Source organism: Oreochromis niloticus, unplaced genomic scaffold (genome assembly GCF_001858045.2).
Source record: "Oreochromis niloticus isolate F11D_XX unplaced genomic scaffold, O_niloticus_UMD_NMBU tig00008274_pilon, whole genome shotgun sequence".
Taxonomy (NCBI): Eukaryota; Metazoa; Chordata; class Actinopteri; order Cichliformes; family Cichlidae; genus Oreochromis; species Oreochromis niloticus.
The window spans coordinates 1998-19812 of NW_020329083.1; the positions used below are offsets into that span (position 1 = coordinate 1998).

General features: G+C 40.2%; 1 pseudogene; it reads right to left on the bottom strand.

Annotated features, from left to right (window-relative positions):
* Positions 1–7921: 7921 nt before the first annotated feature.
* LOC109198038 (leucine-rich repeat LGI family member 2-like) lies at positions 7922–11341 on the bottom strand (annotated as a pseudogene).
* Between the last annotated feature and the right edge of the window lie 6474 nt (positions 11342–17815).

Here is a 17815-nt window from a genome sequence, read left to right on the forward strand (position 1 = left end):
TGTAACTTGGATGGATTAGATGCTGGCGTGACCACAGTGCACACGTCTGATGTCGCTCACAGTGGTCCAAGGATCGCTCAGGGAGTTTGTGTGTTCGCTCAGACACATGAAAATTAGAGGGAACATTGGTCTTCATATTTAATTTTCCCCTCAATTCATCCTCTGTACATTTCCTGGTACTGTGTCTGGCTTTGTACATAATTTTTGCAGTTTTATATTTTATAAAATCCATAAACTTCAGAATTGTTAATTTCAAGAACAATTCAAGAAAAGTTAGGAAGCAAAGTAAGACAGTCATCGTCTCCATTGTAAGTGGGCGGGGGAGGATGCTACAGTTTGTACAAGAAGCATCAGCTCTGATTTATTTTAACTTTAGGGCTTGACGAAGAAGCGCAAGAGAAAATCTTCACATGATACAGTTACATACAAATGACATACACATGTATAATGTTTAAAATATAATCGAACATTAATGAATTATTGGTCAATATCTGAAAAGCAAAAGACATTCTCTGTTTACCACAACATGTACCAAATTAATTTAATAAAGTTACATATGTATAACTTAATGGGGATATAAGTCAAACTTACTTCTACAGTCAGACTGAGTTGCAGTTCTCTTAGTGTGCACTGATATGACTCATACGCATTTGTTGTTTCCTACATGACCAAATTTGACTGATAACATGCAATAGAGATGAAACTGACTGACCCGCCTTCCTTCTGGCTGCTCTTGCTTTTTCTGATTTCCTAAGTTGTTCTAAGAAACTTGTCAGAATTTTTTTAAATTTACAAAAACAGGATGCGTCCATTTAAACTCTGATATGCTTATAATGAGTTACATAGTACTGTAGTTTTACATTTGCAAATAATGTTTCATAGAAGTACCTTCAACAACAGTTAATTCAGCAGTGACTTTGTTCTTACTTTCATCAGTGATTTGTGACATAAACCAGGGACAGCAGAAAGATGAGGATTAAAACGTTGGTGTTTCTGACACCAGCCAGTCCTCTGCTCCTGAACGCTGCTGCTGCCATCACTGTGGAAATAAAAACAGCCTTTGAGCTTAAGAGAAAATGAAAGAAAAGAAAGAAATGAATAAATAAAGAATCAAATCTATGTTTCCTCTTGTTATGTTAATAATATATTTTTAAAAAACATTTTAGGTATAAACCATCCTATGGTGCAGTTTTGCTGATCTTACCTGCCTGGTGAAGGGACAAACAGCTGTTTCACAGACTGAAAACACAAGGGAATCACACGCTACAAATACTTAATGTTCTCCTGATGTGACTTCCCACTGATCTGTGAGCTGCTCTTTCACTTTTATCTCACAGTAGTGATATGATCTATGTGGCGGGGGTGTGGTCTCCGGCCTGCTGCAGCAGAGGGGTGTTACAGTGAGCTCTCAGGGCGGTGCCGAGTGTGGCTGAGAGGGCGGGTGTGACTGCTCAAGGTGATCATCTTCTTCTCTCTATTTTTAAATAGTGATGACGGGGACGGAGACTGGGAGGAAGAAGCAGCTGTTCCTGTGTGACTGATGCTGGAACATCAGAACGAAAATAAACTAACCTATAGTGAATGAAATCCAGTGTGCGTGTCGGGTCCTTACCACAATCTACTTTACAGGAACAGAGGCCCACTTTAAACTGTCCAAGATCATCCCACATATTTAAGTTTATCAAGAGCCATCGCAGAGTAGTGTAGAAAGGCCCCAAAGTTTATAGGACAAGTCTATTCTGTTCTTATACAGGTGTTTATAAGTTTCAGAACAAACCTCAAGCTTCTTCTTCTACACTCTGAGACAGTTTGGCTTTAATTGGTGTTGTGGCCGACACACCGGGGTGACCGTAGTGCTGAAGACTGAATCACATCAACAACCGTGTAATTAAAAATATTTCTCAGTCACCTTACAATCATGGGATCTCAGGCAATGGGCACTACCATTATATAAGTACCACTTCTATTCTCCAGAAAATATTCATGACATTCATGAAGGTAAAAAAAAAAAAAGATCCATTCATCTATTTGGATTTATCTTTTTAAGTTAATATTTCTGTTCTAATAGTTTTGTAGATACAAAATAATACGACAGGACTTGAAGGAAAGTAACACATTTATTCTCATTTGGGGCGACTGAGGATGGATCAGATGAGTTTGCCACCTACCTTGTGTCCTCATACCTGGTGGTAATGGACAGCATGTTGCCTTATCAGCACTGGGGTCTTTTGTTTGATGGTTCCACAGTGCCTCCCTCTGGCCGTGATGAAGTACTACACCCCTCTGCTCTTTCTATTACAGGGAATGTCTAGAAAGCACAAACCTTTAATAATCACAGCTGAGATCATAAAGTGTAGTTATCCTTCCTTCCTTTCCTTCTTCCTTCTTCTTAAGCACTTAAGGGTTGCTGGAGATGGCTTGAGGACTATCCAGCTTTCACAAGGTAAACTCAGGGTACACACTTGACAGTTCACCACTCATGATCCCATTGACAATAGATGATTGTAATTGCCAAAGAATCACCAATTAAATGGCCTTTATTTGTATAGCGCTTTACTAGTCCCTAAGGACCCTAAAGCACTTTACACATCCAGTCATCCACCCATTGACACACCGATGGTAGCAAGCTACATTGTAGCCACAGCCACAGGGCGCGGCTCAAACCGGCAACCTTCCCATTACAAGGCAAACTCCCAAGTCTTGAGCCACGATCGCCTTAACCTAAAGAGCGAGTTGCTGGAGTGTGAGAGGGAGCCGGAGCACCCTCAGACAACACAACATGCAAACAGCAGCCAGCAGATTCACATGCACGACCTTCTTGCTGTGAGGCAACAGTACCAACCACTGCACCACCGTGCTGACCTTAGAGTGCAGTTGTATGGTGGAAAATGTTACTGTGGATGCTTTAGATTATATTACATACAGAAAGAAGTACTGGTTTATTATTTTAGTGGGCAAAAGAGTCAAGATTGGATCTAAAGGATGTAAATGGACAAGCACAGTGCATTTCTACTCAGTCTGAACACTCGACACAGCCTCATTCACCCAACTGCACACACATGATTAGGGGAAACTCAACATTCAGTATCTTCATTTTTTCATCAAAAGACTTTCTCTGTATCTCTGCTCTGTTTGTTTTTGACTTGAAACACTAAATAAAAGTTTTACTACACATCTGTCTCTATTGTTTAATCAGCAGCTGTAATACTAAACTGTCCAAAATTTAAAATTCTACATTTAGTAGATTTAGAGATATTTATTTCACCACTTTTAGTTAATGATACTTTATAAACCTATTCTGCTGTTTAACAAAGACAGTATCATCATGTTTAAAGCACTTTTCAATCTGACAGCAGCACTCAGTTCTCCTGCACATGTGTGATCTTGGAGTGAACTGAAGGTTCAGATGCATCTCTCAGGTCCTGTGTGGAGACTTTGCTGGACTTTGTCTGTCTGTTAAAGATGTGATTTTCAGATGCTATTCAGCTGGTGTAGATAGTGGGGGTTTAGGTCTAAAACATCGTCTTTTGTCCTCCATTCATCCAGTTTCATGAGATAACTTTTTGGTACAAGGACTGGACTGAAAAAAGACTGAAAAGAGAAACTTTGAAAGAGTTTTAGAAAGCCTGGAGGAAAAGCAGTGCTTGTTTAATCAAATGTAATAATACACATTGATTAAATGTCCCAAAGTAAAGAGATCTCTCTGTGAACCTTTAATTCGTCACCCTCTTGTGGCAGCAGCTGGCTACTGTTACTTGCACATGTGCACTGTGGTTTTTTATTACGTTATAATTTAATACAAACCCTTTAATTAAATTTGTGAGTTGAAGTAATATATGAAATATTAGTGTTAAGTAAGTCCCAGAGTTCAGTTTATTGGACATTAGCTACATTTAATAAGAAGATATGAGATCCAAATATATGCTTATGTCAACACATGTTCATTTTGATGAAGTTTACTGAACAAATTTGAATCATCACAACAACCAAAATGTTAGCAACACATCATAAAGTTTATTATTCTAACTATGGTAACCATGTTGTCCAGAATCGTGACATCGCACCCATTTAGAATCTTACCACCACTTTGAGCCTTTGATCCTTAAACCCATAAATAGGGGTGAGAAGCAACAACTTTTAGTCTGTTATTTGCAGCATTTATGTTCGCAGCCTTCGACTGTTCGTGACACAGATTTAGAGTCTTACCACCAACGTGATCATTTGATCCTAAAACCGACAGATAACAGTGAGAAATAACGACTTTTAGTCCGTTACTGGCAGCATTTCTGTTTGCAGCCCTCAACTGTTCACCATTTAGAAACATTTGGATCCTGACTACAGACTCCAACATGTCTCAAGGTGAAGAACCAAAAAGGCAAGAAGTTGACCCCGGCGCTCTTCCCTGGGATGAACCAGAAGACCCTTACCTCTCCTCTCTTCCCTGGGCTGAGCAAGTTGACTTAGAGGAGAAGCGCTTGGCAGAAATGGAGAATGAAAATCTTCTTAACAGAGAGAAGATTGTCTTATTGATGGAGGAAAATGAGAGACAGAGCGCTCAATTAAAAAAAATGTCCTACCTGCTCCAAGAAAAGGAGAGTATTATTGATGAAAAACAGTGGGATATCAAAGACATGGAGGAAAGGAACCAAGAGCTCCAAGGAAAGCTGGATGAAGCTCAAGAAAAAATTAAAGAAATCCTCCAGGAGAAGACACAACAGGACATGAGAGAAAGACAGATGCATGATGAACTTGAAAAGATGGAGATCAAATACAGAGTGGTAAAAGCAAGGGATGATAAAAATCAGGAAACAAATAAAGAGGTTCTTCAAGAGAAAAGGCAGCAGCAGATCAAACAAAGGCGAATGGGCCGCGAGGTTAAGTACATCAAGAAAGAAAATGACGAGCTGCAAGTAAAGCTTGATGAAGCTCTGCAAATAAATGAAGCGATCCTCGAAGAGAAGAACCAAGAGGACATAAAGAAGCGAGACATGGAGAGGCAACTCCAACACATGGAGGGAAAAGACAGGATGCTGCAGGCAAGGCTTAAAGAAACAATGCACAAATATGACGAGTTGCTGGAAGAGAAAAAGCAACAGGAGATGAAACAAAAAGAATTAGATTGCAAGCATCAGAACATGGAGAAAAACAATGAAGGCTTGCGAGTAAAGCTCGATGATGCTTTACAAAAAAATACAGAAATCCTTGAAGTGAAAGAAGAACTGGTCATAAACCAGGGAGAAATGCAATGCCAGCTCCAAGGCATGGAAGGAAAATACAGAGCACTGCAGGCAATGCATTATGAAACACGGAAGAAATATGAAGAGCTGTGTCAAGAAAAAGAACAACAGGACATAAAGCAGAACAAAGAAAAACTTCTTCTTGTCCAAGACTTTGAGAAGACAAAGCAAAAGCTGCAAGAACTTGGCAACAAAATTAAGCACACAACAGCTGAACTGGAAGGAGAAAAGGAGAAAGTGCAAAAACAGGAGGCAACAGCTAAAGAACTCAAAGAAAGGCTCAAAGAAGAACAAGCCAAATCAGAAGAAGTGGAAAAATATGCAACAAACTTAAGAAGCAAAATACAGAAACAGTGGACGAGTTGAGATCCCTCATACTAGAGAAGAAAGTGCTTGTGGAAAAGCAACTCAAGAAGAAGAAAAAGTGCTTCCGCTTCTTCCTCCGCAGGGCCACTCCTGCCTCATCTTCCTCCACCTCTGTTCCAACTTAATTTTCCCTTCTCCTCTCCCTCCCCTCTCTCCCCAATAATTTCATAATAAACAAAATTGGCTCCTAACACCTGTCCCATCTCCCTCCCCCTCTCTCTCTTTTCACCCTCACCCCCCAACCAGTCCCGACAGTTGACTGCCCCCTCTAGAGCCTGGTTCTGTCATAGGTTTCTTCCTTTAAAGGGAGTTTTTCCTATCCACCGTCGCCTAGTGCTTGCTCAGAGGGCATTGTTGGGGTTTTCTCTCCTCTATCTCTTTCCTCCTTTCTATCCCTTTCCTTGACAACCCCCCCCCTCCCCCTTCTATTTCCCCAATAATTTCATAATAAATACAATTGGCTGCATTTTAAATATGTCTGATCAATGTCTTCATTCAAGAATGAATTGTCTTTGTCACAGAGTCATGTGTATTTTGTCTTTTCCTCGGGCTGGTGATCCTCGCGGTCGTTCAGCCCAGGAGTCCAGATTATTAGTGTTTTAATCACATTTAGTGTTACATTTTAGATCACCACAATAGGATATCCACAATTTAGGATTCAGGCATTTGTTTTAGTTTGATATCGTAATCATTCTATGATTGAGTCGTTAACAGAACCAGCAGTTAGCAGCAATAACTTCAAATCAATGACATTTGCAAGCATTCCTTTATACACAGCATTTCAGTCAGGTTGAGGTCTGGACTTCCATGATGTAGATTTGCTGCTGTGCTTGGGTCATTATCCTGTTGCATGGCCTAATTTAGGAGAAGCTTTATCTGTCGGACAGACAGCCTCACATTTGACTCTAAAACACTTTGGCATACAGAGGAGTTCGTTGACTGCAAGGTGCTTTATTGCTTGTGTCTGCAGAAGAAGCTCAAATCACCACACTTGAACCAGCATATTTGACAGTGGGTTTGAGGTGTTTAAGTGTTTGAGTGTCTGAAATACTGACATGTGAACGCCAGAATATAATGGTGAGATTTTAATGCTGGTTAGATTGCATACACACTGCACATTATAAGGTTTTACAATTTTGCATCTGTGACCATTCAAACACCAGACAGTACTGAATGTTTCTTCTTTCTTTGTGCAACTTTACAATCATAATGTCCGTTTTGGGGTTTTGGGGTTTTTTAGGGAAAGAAGGGAAGTTTTATTTTTAATGATCAGTGTCAGTGATTAATCACTACAGTGGATAAATAAACTTGTCATGTTTTCACAGATTTATTTTGACATTACATCATATTTGTAAGAGGAACATTCATTAGGTTTAAACAAAATCATACAAAAGAATTGTAATGCTTGCATATTGTTAACCTAGAAGCACTTTTAGTCTTTGTTAGGTTTATCTAAAAGAATTTGGCAAACACCCTTTTTTGAATGTCATGCTCTTGCAGCTGCAGTAACATTTGAGTTTTGTAAGTGCAAAGGTCCATTCAAACAGGTGGTGACATTACAATCCTTGGTTTATGTACATTTTGGAGCTTGTCAACATTCAGCATTTCCAAAAGCAGAATGAAAGTTTGAAAAAAAAATTCAGTAAGCTTGAAGATATATTTACATGTACATTTATTTTCCTTCCTTGTGGTCATACAAATTCTGCCTCTGATGCTTCTGACTTCAGATGTTAGTAAAAAAAATATTGTTAACTGGGCAAAACAGTTTTTCTTTTAAACATATCAGGAGGTTTATTTTCCCTGACATCATCTAAACACAGCTCCTTTGCAATACTGATAAAGTTTCTCTGTACTTTGCCACATTATATTACAGCAGATCTAGAAGTTGTATCTAAATGGTGATTCTCCATTAATGAATTTGTATAAGGTCAAGTCCTGGATATTTTACTAACTGTAACAACAAACCACTGCTTCCTACTCTATGCATTATAATCTACAGCATCTACAAAGACACCTTCCAACAAACGGCTACACTCTATGATCTCAGCAATGATAATTAAAGGTTTGTGCTTTCTAGACATTCCCTGTAATGGAAAGAGCAGAGGGGTGTGGTACTTCATCACGGCCAGAAGGAGGCACTGTGTAACCATCAAACAAAAGACCCCAGTGTTGATAAGGCAAGGTACTGTACGTTACCACAGGGTATGAGGATACAGGTAGGTGGCAAAATCATTCAATCCATCATCAGTCACCGCAAATCAGAATAAATTTGTTACGTTCATTCAGGTCCTGATGTATTTTTATAGCTGCATAAACTACTAAGAGAAAGATATTAAACAAAAAAAGATAAATCCAGATAGATTCAATTAAATGTCTCTTTTTTTAACCCGTCATGAACTTCAGTGGTATTTTTAAGAGAATAGTAGTAGTTATGAAAGGGTAGTACTTCAGAAAGTCTGAGGATCCATGAGTGCAAGGCCATTCAGAAATAGTCACAATATATCTTGACCCAGCTCTAATTTGTGAGTGAAATCTATGAAGGTGTGGATATTTAACAGTTCATAAGGTCCTTTCTCTTTTTTTTCCTTCTTGAATTTGTCTTTCAAGTGGAAGACATTTGATTTCAGACGGGACGATAAGGCACAGCCCCTCACAAGCTCAGGTCGATGATGATGTGCTCAAAGATCTGCGTGTTTCCCTTGAAGCTCGAGGAAAAATAAAGTCCCTGCGGTCGGTAGATACCACGGTGAAAGAGCGTGGGGCTTGGATGTACACCTCCTTAAAGCGGTCAAAGATTTTGTTGTCCTCATCCCACAGGTAGATCTGTGAGAAGGTGTAGTCGCTTCCCAGAGCCAGATAGTAACGTTCCTTGAAAGAGAACGGCTGGAGAATCATGGAGCCTCGAGAGGGCAAGCTTGGATCTCAGCAAACTGTTTGGTGCCCCAACGCAGAACTTTGGAATCACCGATATACCGCGTCATAGCCAGGTAGAGCTCCTCCTTGATCCGGAAGTGTTTCACAACCACTACATCCTCCATGTTGGGGATCTCACCCTGCAGGATGAACTTCTGGTTGCTCCGGCTCCACTGGTAGATCACTGGAACCTGTGAGCGGCTCGCTAGAATAAGGTGAGCTTTCCCATCCAAGTCCAGAAACTCTACATCCGTGTCGCGGTACCACTCGTGCAGTGACTGGTACGAATAAAAGCCATTATCATTCCACTTGTAGAGGGTGGAGAGGCCAGCTTTTGAGCTGTCAGCAATCACAAAGAACCAATCAGAGCCAATCTGGAAGGCCTCAATATCATTGGGCTTAGAGATCTTGGACACTTCGATATCCTGGAACTTATTGAACCTGCTTTGGTCGTCATCAAACTTGTAAATGTGGGAACCACCAACAGCTGAGCCACAATGACAAACACCTCATTTTCGATGATGACAGATTTGCACCCCACAATGGACTGACCTAAAGGGCAGAGAACACATGAATCGCGTGAGAATGAAACTGGGAGCATTCTGGGAGTGTTTGTTAGCCTAATGTGTGATTTAGACTTCCTAACTTACAGTGTCACTGGAAACTCCCTTTAACCCTTCACCCAACCTTCCACGTAACCTGACATGCACTCCTGCCCACATAGCAAAATTGGTATGGCCCAGATCTGGCCAACACAATGTGCTTACACATGGCCCACATACCGCAAAGACTGACGGCCCTTTGGTGGCCCAGATCAGGTTTGCCAGAGGAGGCCCAGACATGGGCCAGCACAAGGCCAGTTGCAGACACACTGGTGGTCCTGTGCTAGCCCATCTCTGGCACCAAAGGACCGTCATTCTTTGCGGTATGTGGGCCATGTGTAAGTTGTGTGCAGCCACGGCCAGTCGCAGACACACAGCTGACCCTGTGCTGGCCCAGATGTCAGCCAAATGTGTACCTTAATCAAGCCATGTAATAACAACATGTGCCGAAACATAATAGTGCAAAAGTAACATTACGAACCTCTGTTCAGACAGTGAATGAACTGATTCTTTTACAGCACATTTCCTTTCCCAAAGTCATACCTGAATTTGAAACGTTGGCTACCATAGCAGTATAGTATATCAACATGGCACTTGGGTCTTCCAACTAAAATAGCAAAATAGGAACATAAACAGTGCCATCATTGCCAGACCTGGCCCACATCTGGTTGACATATACCCTGCCATGACACCAGTCAGTCAGAAGTGCCAGCTTGATGCCGGATCAGGGGAAGACCTGTTTTCTATGAGCCTGGGCCACATGACCCAAACCACAATCGAGCAAGATATGGCATGCCATCACATAGACAGTGCCATCTATACCAGGCCTGGCCCATATCTGGATGGCATACGTCTTATCATGCCAGAAGTCAGCCAGCAGTGCCGGCTTGATACCAGATCTGGGCCAGACCTGCTTGCTATGTGGGTTAGAGATGTAACTACACGTTGGGTCGACACAGCCTGCAAGGACTTAAATGGTTAGAAGGTTGCGCTGCAGGATCAAGAGGGGTTTCCAGTTATCTCGTAAGTTAGGACACATTTCCTGCAAAAGTCGAAATCAAAATTTACCTGTGATGTTATCATAAGTCCTGAAGTTCATTTCTATGTGGTCCCACTGGAAAATCATACAGCTCTCTGTGCTGGGAGCAGAAATGGCCACGTAGACATCATTCTTATAGCTGAATGTGTCAACAGACAACGATTCTGAGGCAACAGACTGATGAAGGATGAAATCTGTGGAAAGGAACATCGGGAAATGTATTTTTCACAAACCAGCAAAGCCACGTTAAATGAATAACCTCTACACAACTTAGAAAGACTGTGCTGAGTTCTCTGATCCTGATCTCAGCTGGACATGAGAGAAGGGCAGCTGGCTCAGGTGTTTCTCACCTGTGGAGACACACTCATTCTGCAGGCTGGTCATATCATTGAGGCGCTTGCCCTTCATGTCCTCTGGTCCAGCACACACAACATCCGACACTGTGGCATTGGTGTTCTTTAACCACGTCATAAGCCACTTGGCTCTGCAGTCACATTCAAAGGCATTGCCTCGCAGGTCCCTGCAGAAAGGGAATATTGTGTTTCATGGCTGAATTGGGAGAAAGACAGACTGCAAGAATTACTCAGTACGCTATTTGCCTATTTAACTATGTACAAACTTACAGCTCTATAAGGGAGTCAAGGTCAATGAGGAGGTCCCTGGGCAAGGCTTTAATGTTATTGTTTGCCAAAGACCTGGAAACAAATGCAGTTGATTATGAAAAAGAGACATCATTAAATCATGTATAACAGATAACAGTTGTATTTTCAGTCACTGGAACATACAAGTGAGTCAGGTCCCTGAGTCCTCTGAAGGCATATTTGGATGTAGTCTCTAGTTTGTTACTCTCAATGAATCTATGGATCAACAAGAAGAAAAAGAAAAGTATATTTTTTGATCAATTTCAACATTTTGCCAGCTAGTAAACCAAATGGTAAATGGACTGGTTCTTGTACAGCACTTTTCTATTTTGCCTGAGCACTCGAAATCCTTGAAACCTGTCTAATTCAGATCAGGACCTCAAAGCACCAGCAGCCCAGATCAGCTGATCACAGCCTGGACACAAAGAAAATTTACTGAAGCTTTGAATAGAAATTGCGATTTTTAACCTCTTGTTGAGCCACTACAACCAATTTTAGAGTTCCCCACCTGCTGAATCCCACTTTAACCCGTTCCTTACTCATTTTCTGTTTAGAGTCGCTCTCTACAATGTAGAGATATTTTAAAATCTTTCATCTTTTTCTCTGCTCATGTTCTACCAAACTGATTCAAGCTGCGTATATTTATGAGAATTAAAATTTAAAGAAGTAAAGGTAATTTTCTTATGTATTAATGTTACTTTAATGATACATTAATATAGCACAAGGTTCAATTAGCTTTGCACAAAAATAGCTGGTAGAAAAATCCCTTTAATGGGACCACAGAGGAAATATTTGCTGGAGCACACCTCGTGTCCCCAGAATCCTTACTTTGTCCATGTGAATTTTAAACAATCAAATCTTGTGAAAATGGCCACAACTTGTATATTTAACACAGACATAATAGGGGAGACCGGGGATAATTTCTCCAATCAGGGCTAAGTTTCAAATGATGTGACTCATCCTGTGCATGCCCAATTCAGTTCTGCTATCACATGTGAAAAATCAGCACATTTTGTCAAACACAGACAATATAACACGAAAAAAAGTAATTTGTATGCCAAAAAGTAAGTTTTTCTACTTTATTTCAATTTCTAATAGCATTATCTGCTTTGCAGTCAAGTGGAGCGTGCGTCTGTCCTCTCAGTAAGTGAGTGAGACAGCGGTGAGGACGGCTGTGCGAGTGCATCGCAAAAACACAGAAATATGCCTGACACCTGTAAACAAAGCAGTACCTGGCTGCAGTTTAAAGACCTTTTTGTCTCTGTCTTGGTCTTGTCTTGTCTTGTCTTGGTCTCGATACCCTCTAATCTTGGTATTGTCTTGATCTTGGTTTAGGCGGTCTTGACTAAAAGTCTACAACTTTATTACTTTCATTTTCTTCCAAAGCAGTTTTTGAAACATCTTTGTGAACTGACTAATGCTTGAACATTGCTGTAGGTCCACAGGAAAACTGTTCCACAGTTTTACCTCATAAATGGTAAACAAAAGGTTTTAACCCTTGTCCGTGCTTTAAGAGTCTTCATCAATGTTCCCTCTAAGCTGCGCACGTGCGCAATTGCGCACTGCTGGCACGGTCTCTGCGCACAGAAAATCTGCGTTGCGCACAAAAAAATCTAACCTGAATTGAAATTAAAATTAAAACTTTAACAATTCTGTTTTGCAGTGTTAGTCAGTAAGTGACTGGCTGCTCCTGTATGGATTAGAACGATGCCACCTTATCCTATAGTCCAGCCAATAATGCGATTCACATTCGTATACGCAGCCAATCAACGTTGTTGACACGCTATGACAGCGTCCTATGTGCCGACACCGGTGTTTTAGCTAGCAAAGGGGCGTGGCTGATGTGCAGTGAAGCCACGTTAATGACAACGCGTACAACCATTGGAGATGTGAGCAGGACAGACGGAACAATTGACGGGAAAAGTGTGGACTTTATACCAGTTTTTAAATTGTGTTGATGGGCCACGTAAACCAGAGTTATGATAAAATATCTGCAATGTTTGGTTTTCTTCCTGAATACTATCGTTGTTATATTTACTGTGGGAAGAAACGGTAAAAACGGCGTTTTACAAGGAAAACGCTCGAAAGCCTGTGAGCAAACACAACACCAAAAACCCCACCCTTTCCTATTGGTCGAAAAAGTACCGTGTCGACCAATCAAAAATGATATGGCAACGTGGCATCTAGTTGTTAAGAAACGGGGGGAAGTTTTAGGAGTGACGGCGGTGTTCTGACATGTGAGAGATTTGAGATGTTTAGCGCAAATCTTGTGTAGTTAGTGTGTAGTTAGTGTGTAGTGTAGTCAATAGTTTTGTTGGTGTGTCAGAACAATGAGGCGGCTGCTGAATGTTACAGGTGTTACAGCAGTGATACATCTCCTGCTGTCAGGCCTGCAGGTATCAGGCTGTTGTTCTCCTTTATCTCATAGTGGACAGAAATTATTTTTTGGAGTGGCACAAATAATTTGTGTGGCATCAGATTTGATGCAGAACAGCTGATTGTTCTGTAAATAGTTTGAAATGTTTATTTAAAAACGCCTTGACTGCATTAAAAAAATAGCTGCAAAAAACTTTGTTGTTTGCCAAACTGAGTTACTTTTTGAAGTAGTAACTATATAATTAATTGCCAGCATTGGTCATTATATACTGTATTTTGCAGACAGAGAGTTATAGGACTCTCCCAGACCACAGACTCAGACTTTATGAAGAAAAAAAGAAAAAGTTGTGTTTTCAAATTGGAGTGAAAGTTATTTTTACTTCCAATAGTGTTAACATACTACACAGGTCATGAACAGGATTTTTTAAATTTTCATTGTAAGTGGGCTAAAGCAGTTAATTAAAAGTAGTCTAACATAAATGTAAATGCTGTAATTTGATTATTGTAATAAACCATGTAACTTGGATGGATTAGATGCTGGCGTGACCACAGTGCACACGTCTGATGTCGCTCACAGTGGTCCAAGGGATCGCTCAGGGAGTTTGTGTGTTCGCTCAGACACATGAAAAATTAGAGGGAACATTGGTCTTCATATTTAATTTTCCCCTCAATTCATCCTCTGTACATTTCCTGGTACTGTGTCTGGCTTTGTACATAATTTTTGCAGTTTTATATTTTATAAAATCCATAAACTTCAGAATTGTTAATTTCAAGAACAATTCAAGAAAAGTTAGGAAGCAAGTAAGACAGTCATCGTCTCCATTGTAAGTGGGCGGGGAGGATGCTACAGTTTGTACAAGAGCATCAGCTCTGATTTATTTTAACTTTAGGCTTGACGAAGAAGCGCAAGAGAAAATCTTCACATGATACAGTTACATACAAATTACATACACATGTATAATGTTTAAAAATATAATCGAACATTAATGAATTATTGGTCAATATCTGAAAGCAAAAGACATTCTCTGTTTACCACAACATGTACCAAATTAATTTAATAAAGTTACATATGTATAACTTAATGGGATATAAGTCAAACTTACTTCTACAGTCAGACTGAGTTGCAGTTCTCTTAGTGTGCACTGATATGACTCATACGCATTTGTTGTTTCCTACATGACCAAATTTGACTGATAACATGCAATAGAGATGAAACTGACTGACCCGCCTTCCTTCTGGCTGCTCTTGCTTTTTCTGATTTCCTAAGTTGTTCTAAGAAACTTGTCAGAATTTTTTTAAATTTACAAAAACAGGATGCGTCCATTTAAACTCTGATATGCTTATAATGAGTTACATAGTAACTGTAGTTTTACATTTGCAAATAAATGTTTCATAGAAGTACCTTCAACAACAGTTAATTCAGCAGTGACTTTGTTCTTACTTTCATCAGTGAATTTGTGACATAAACCAGGACAGCAGAAAGATGAGGATTAAAACGTTGGTGTTTCTGACACCAGCCAGTCCTCTGCTCCTGAACGCTGCTGCTGCCATCACTGTGGAAATAAAAACAGCCTTTGAGCTTAAGAGAAAATGAAAGAAAAGAAAAGAAATGAATAAATAAAGAATCAAATCTATGTTTCCTCTTGTTATGTTAATAATATATTTTTAAAAAACATTTTAGGTATAAACCATCCTATGGTGCAGTTTTGCTGATCTTACCTGCCTGGTGAAGGGACAAACAGCTGTTTCAAGACTGAAAACACAAGGGAATCACACGCTACAAATACTTAATGTTCTCCTGATGTGACTTCCCACTGATCTGTGAGCTGCTCTTTCACTTTTATCTCACAGTAGTGATATGATCTATGTGGCGGGGGTGTGGTCTCCGGCCTGCTGCAGCAGAGGGGTGTTACAGTGAGCTCTCAGGGCGGTGCCAAGGTGTGGCTGAGAGGGCGGGTGTGACTGCTCAAGGTGATCATCTTCTTCTCTCTATTTTTAAATAGTGATGACGGGGACGGAGACTGGGAGGAAGAAGCAGCTGTTCCTGTGTGACTGATGCTGGAACATCAGAACGAAAATAAAACTAACCTATAGTGAATGAAATCCAGTGTGCGTGTCGGGTCCTTACCACAATCTACTTTACAGGAACAGAGGCCCACTTTAAACTGTCCAAGATCATCCCACATATTTAAGTTTTATCAAGAGCCATCGCAGAGTAGTGTAGAAAGGCCCCAAAGTTTATAGGACAAGTCTATTCTGTTCTTATACAGGTGTTTATAAGTTTCAGAACAAACCTCAAGCTTCTTCTTCTACACTCTGAGACAGTTTGGCTTTAATTGGTGTTGTGGCCGACACACCGGGGTGACCGTAGTGCTGAAGACTGAATCACATCAACAACCGTGTAATTAAAATATTTCTCAGTCACCTTACAATCATGGGATCTCAGGCAATGGGCACTACCATTATATAAGTACCACTTCTATTCTCCAGAAAATATTCATGACATTCATGAAGGTAAAAAAAAAAAAGATCCATTCATCTATTTGGATTTATCTTTTTAAGTTAAATATTTCTGTTCTAATAGTTTTGTAGATACAAATAATACGACAGGACTTGAAGGAAAGTAACACATTTATTCTCATTTGGGGCGACTGAGGATGGATCAGATGAGTTTGCCACCTACCTTGTGTCCTCATACCTGGTGGTAATGGACAGCATGTTGCCTTATCAGCACTGGGTCTTTTGTTTGATGGTTCCACAGTGCCTCCCTCTGGCCGTGATGAAGTACTACACCCCTCTGCTCTTTCTATTACAGGGAATGTCTAGAAAGCACAAACCTTTAATAATCACAGCTGAGATCATAAAGTGTAGTTATCCTTCCTTCCTTTCCTTCTTCCTTCTCTTAAGCACTTAAGGGTTGCTGGAGATGGCTTGAGGACTATCCCAGCTTTCACAAGGTAAAACTCAGGGTACACACTTGACAGTTCACCACTCATGATCCCATTGACAATAGATGATTGTAATTGCCAAAAGAATCACCAATTAAATGGCCTTATTTGTATAGCGCTTTACTAGTCCCTAAGGACCCTAAAGCACTTTACACATCCAGTCATCCACCCATTGACACACCGATGGTAGCAAGCTACATTGTAGCCACAGCCACAGGGCGCGGCTCAAACCGGCAACCTTCCCATTACAAGGCAACTCCCAAGTCTTGAGCCACGATCGCCTTAACCTAAAGAGCGAGTTGCTGGAGTGTGAGAGGGAGCCGGAGCACCCTCAGACAACACAACATGCAAACAGCAGCCAGCAGATTCACATGCACGACCTTCTTGCTGTGAGGCAACAGTACCAACCACTGCACCACCGTGCTGACCTTAGAGTGCAGTTGTATGGTGGAAAATGTTACTGTGGATGCTTTAGATTATATTACATACAGAAAGAAGTACTGGTTTATTATTTTAGTGGGCAAAAGAGTCAAGATTGGATCTAAAGGATGTAAATGGACAAGCACAGTGCATTTCTACTCAGTCTGAACACTCGACACAGCCTCATTCACCCAACTGCACACACATGATTAGGGGAAACTCAACATTGAGTATCTTCATTTTTTCATCAAAAGACTTTCTCTGTATCTCTGCTCTGTTTGTTTTGACTTGAAACACTAAATAAAAGTTTTACTACACATCTGTCTCTATTGTTTAATCAGCAGCTGTAATACTAAACTGTCCAAAATTTAAAATTCTACATTTAGTAGATTTAGAGATATTTATTTCACCACTTTTAGTTAATGATACTTTATAAACCTATTCTGCTGTTTAACAAAGACAGTATCATCATGTTTAAAGCACTTTTCAATCTGACAGCAGCACTCAGTTCTCCTGCACATGTGTGATCTTGGAGTGAACTGAAGGTTCAGATGCATCTCTCAGGTCCTGTGTGGAGACTTGCTGGACTTTGTCTGTCTGTTAAGATGTGATTTTCAGATGCTATTCAGCTGGTGTAGATAGTGGGGGTTTAGGTCTAAACATCGTCTTTTGTCCTCCATTCATCCAGTTTCATGAGATAAAGTTTTGGTACAAGGACTGGACTGAAAAGACTGAAAAGAGAAACTTTGAAAGAGTTTTAGAAAGCCTGGAGGAAAAGCAGTGCTTGTTTAATCAAATGTAATAATACACATTGTTTAAATGTCCAAAGTAAAGAGATCTCTCTGTGAACCTTTAATTCGTCACCCTCTTGTGGCAGCAGCTGGCTACTGTTACTTGCACATGTGCACTGTGGTTTTTTATTACGTTATAATTTAATACAAACCCTTTAATTAAATTTGTGAGTTGAAGTAATATATGAAATATTAGTGTTAAGTAAGTCCAGAGTTCAGTTTATTGGACATTAGCTACATTTAATAAGAAGATGAGATCCAAATATATGCTTATGTCAACACATGTTCATTTTGATGAAGTTTACTGAACAAATTTGAATCATCACAACAACCAAAATGTTAGCAACACATCATAAAGTTTATTATTCTAACTATGGTAACCATGTTGTCCAGAATCGTGACATCGCACCCATTAGAATCTTACCACCACTTTGAGCCTTTGATCCTTAAACCCATAATAGGGGTGAGAAGCAACAACTTTT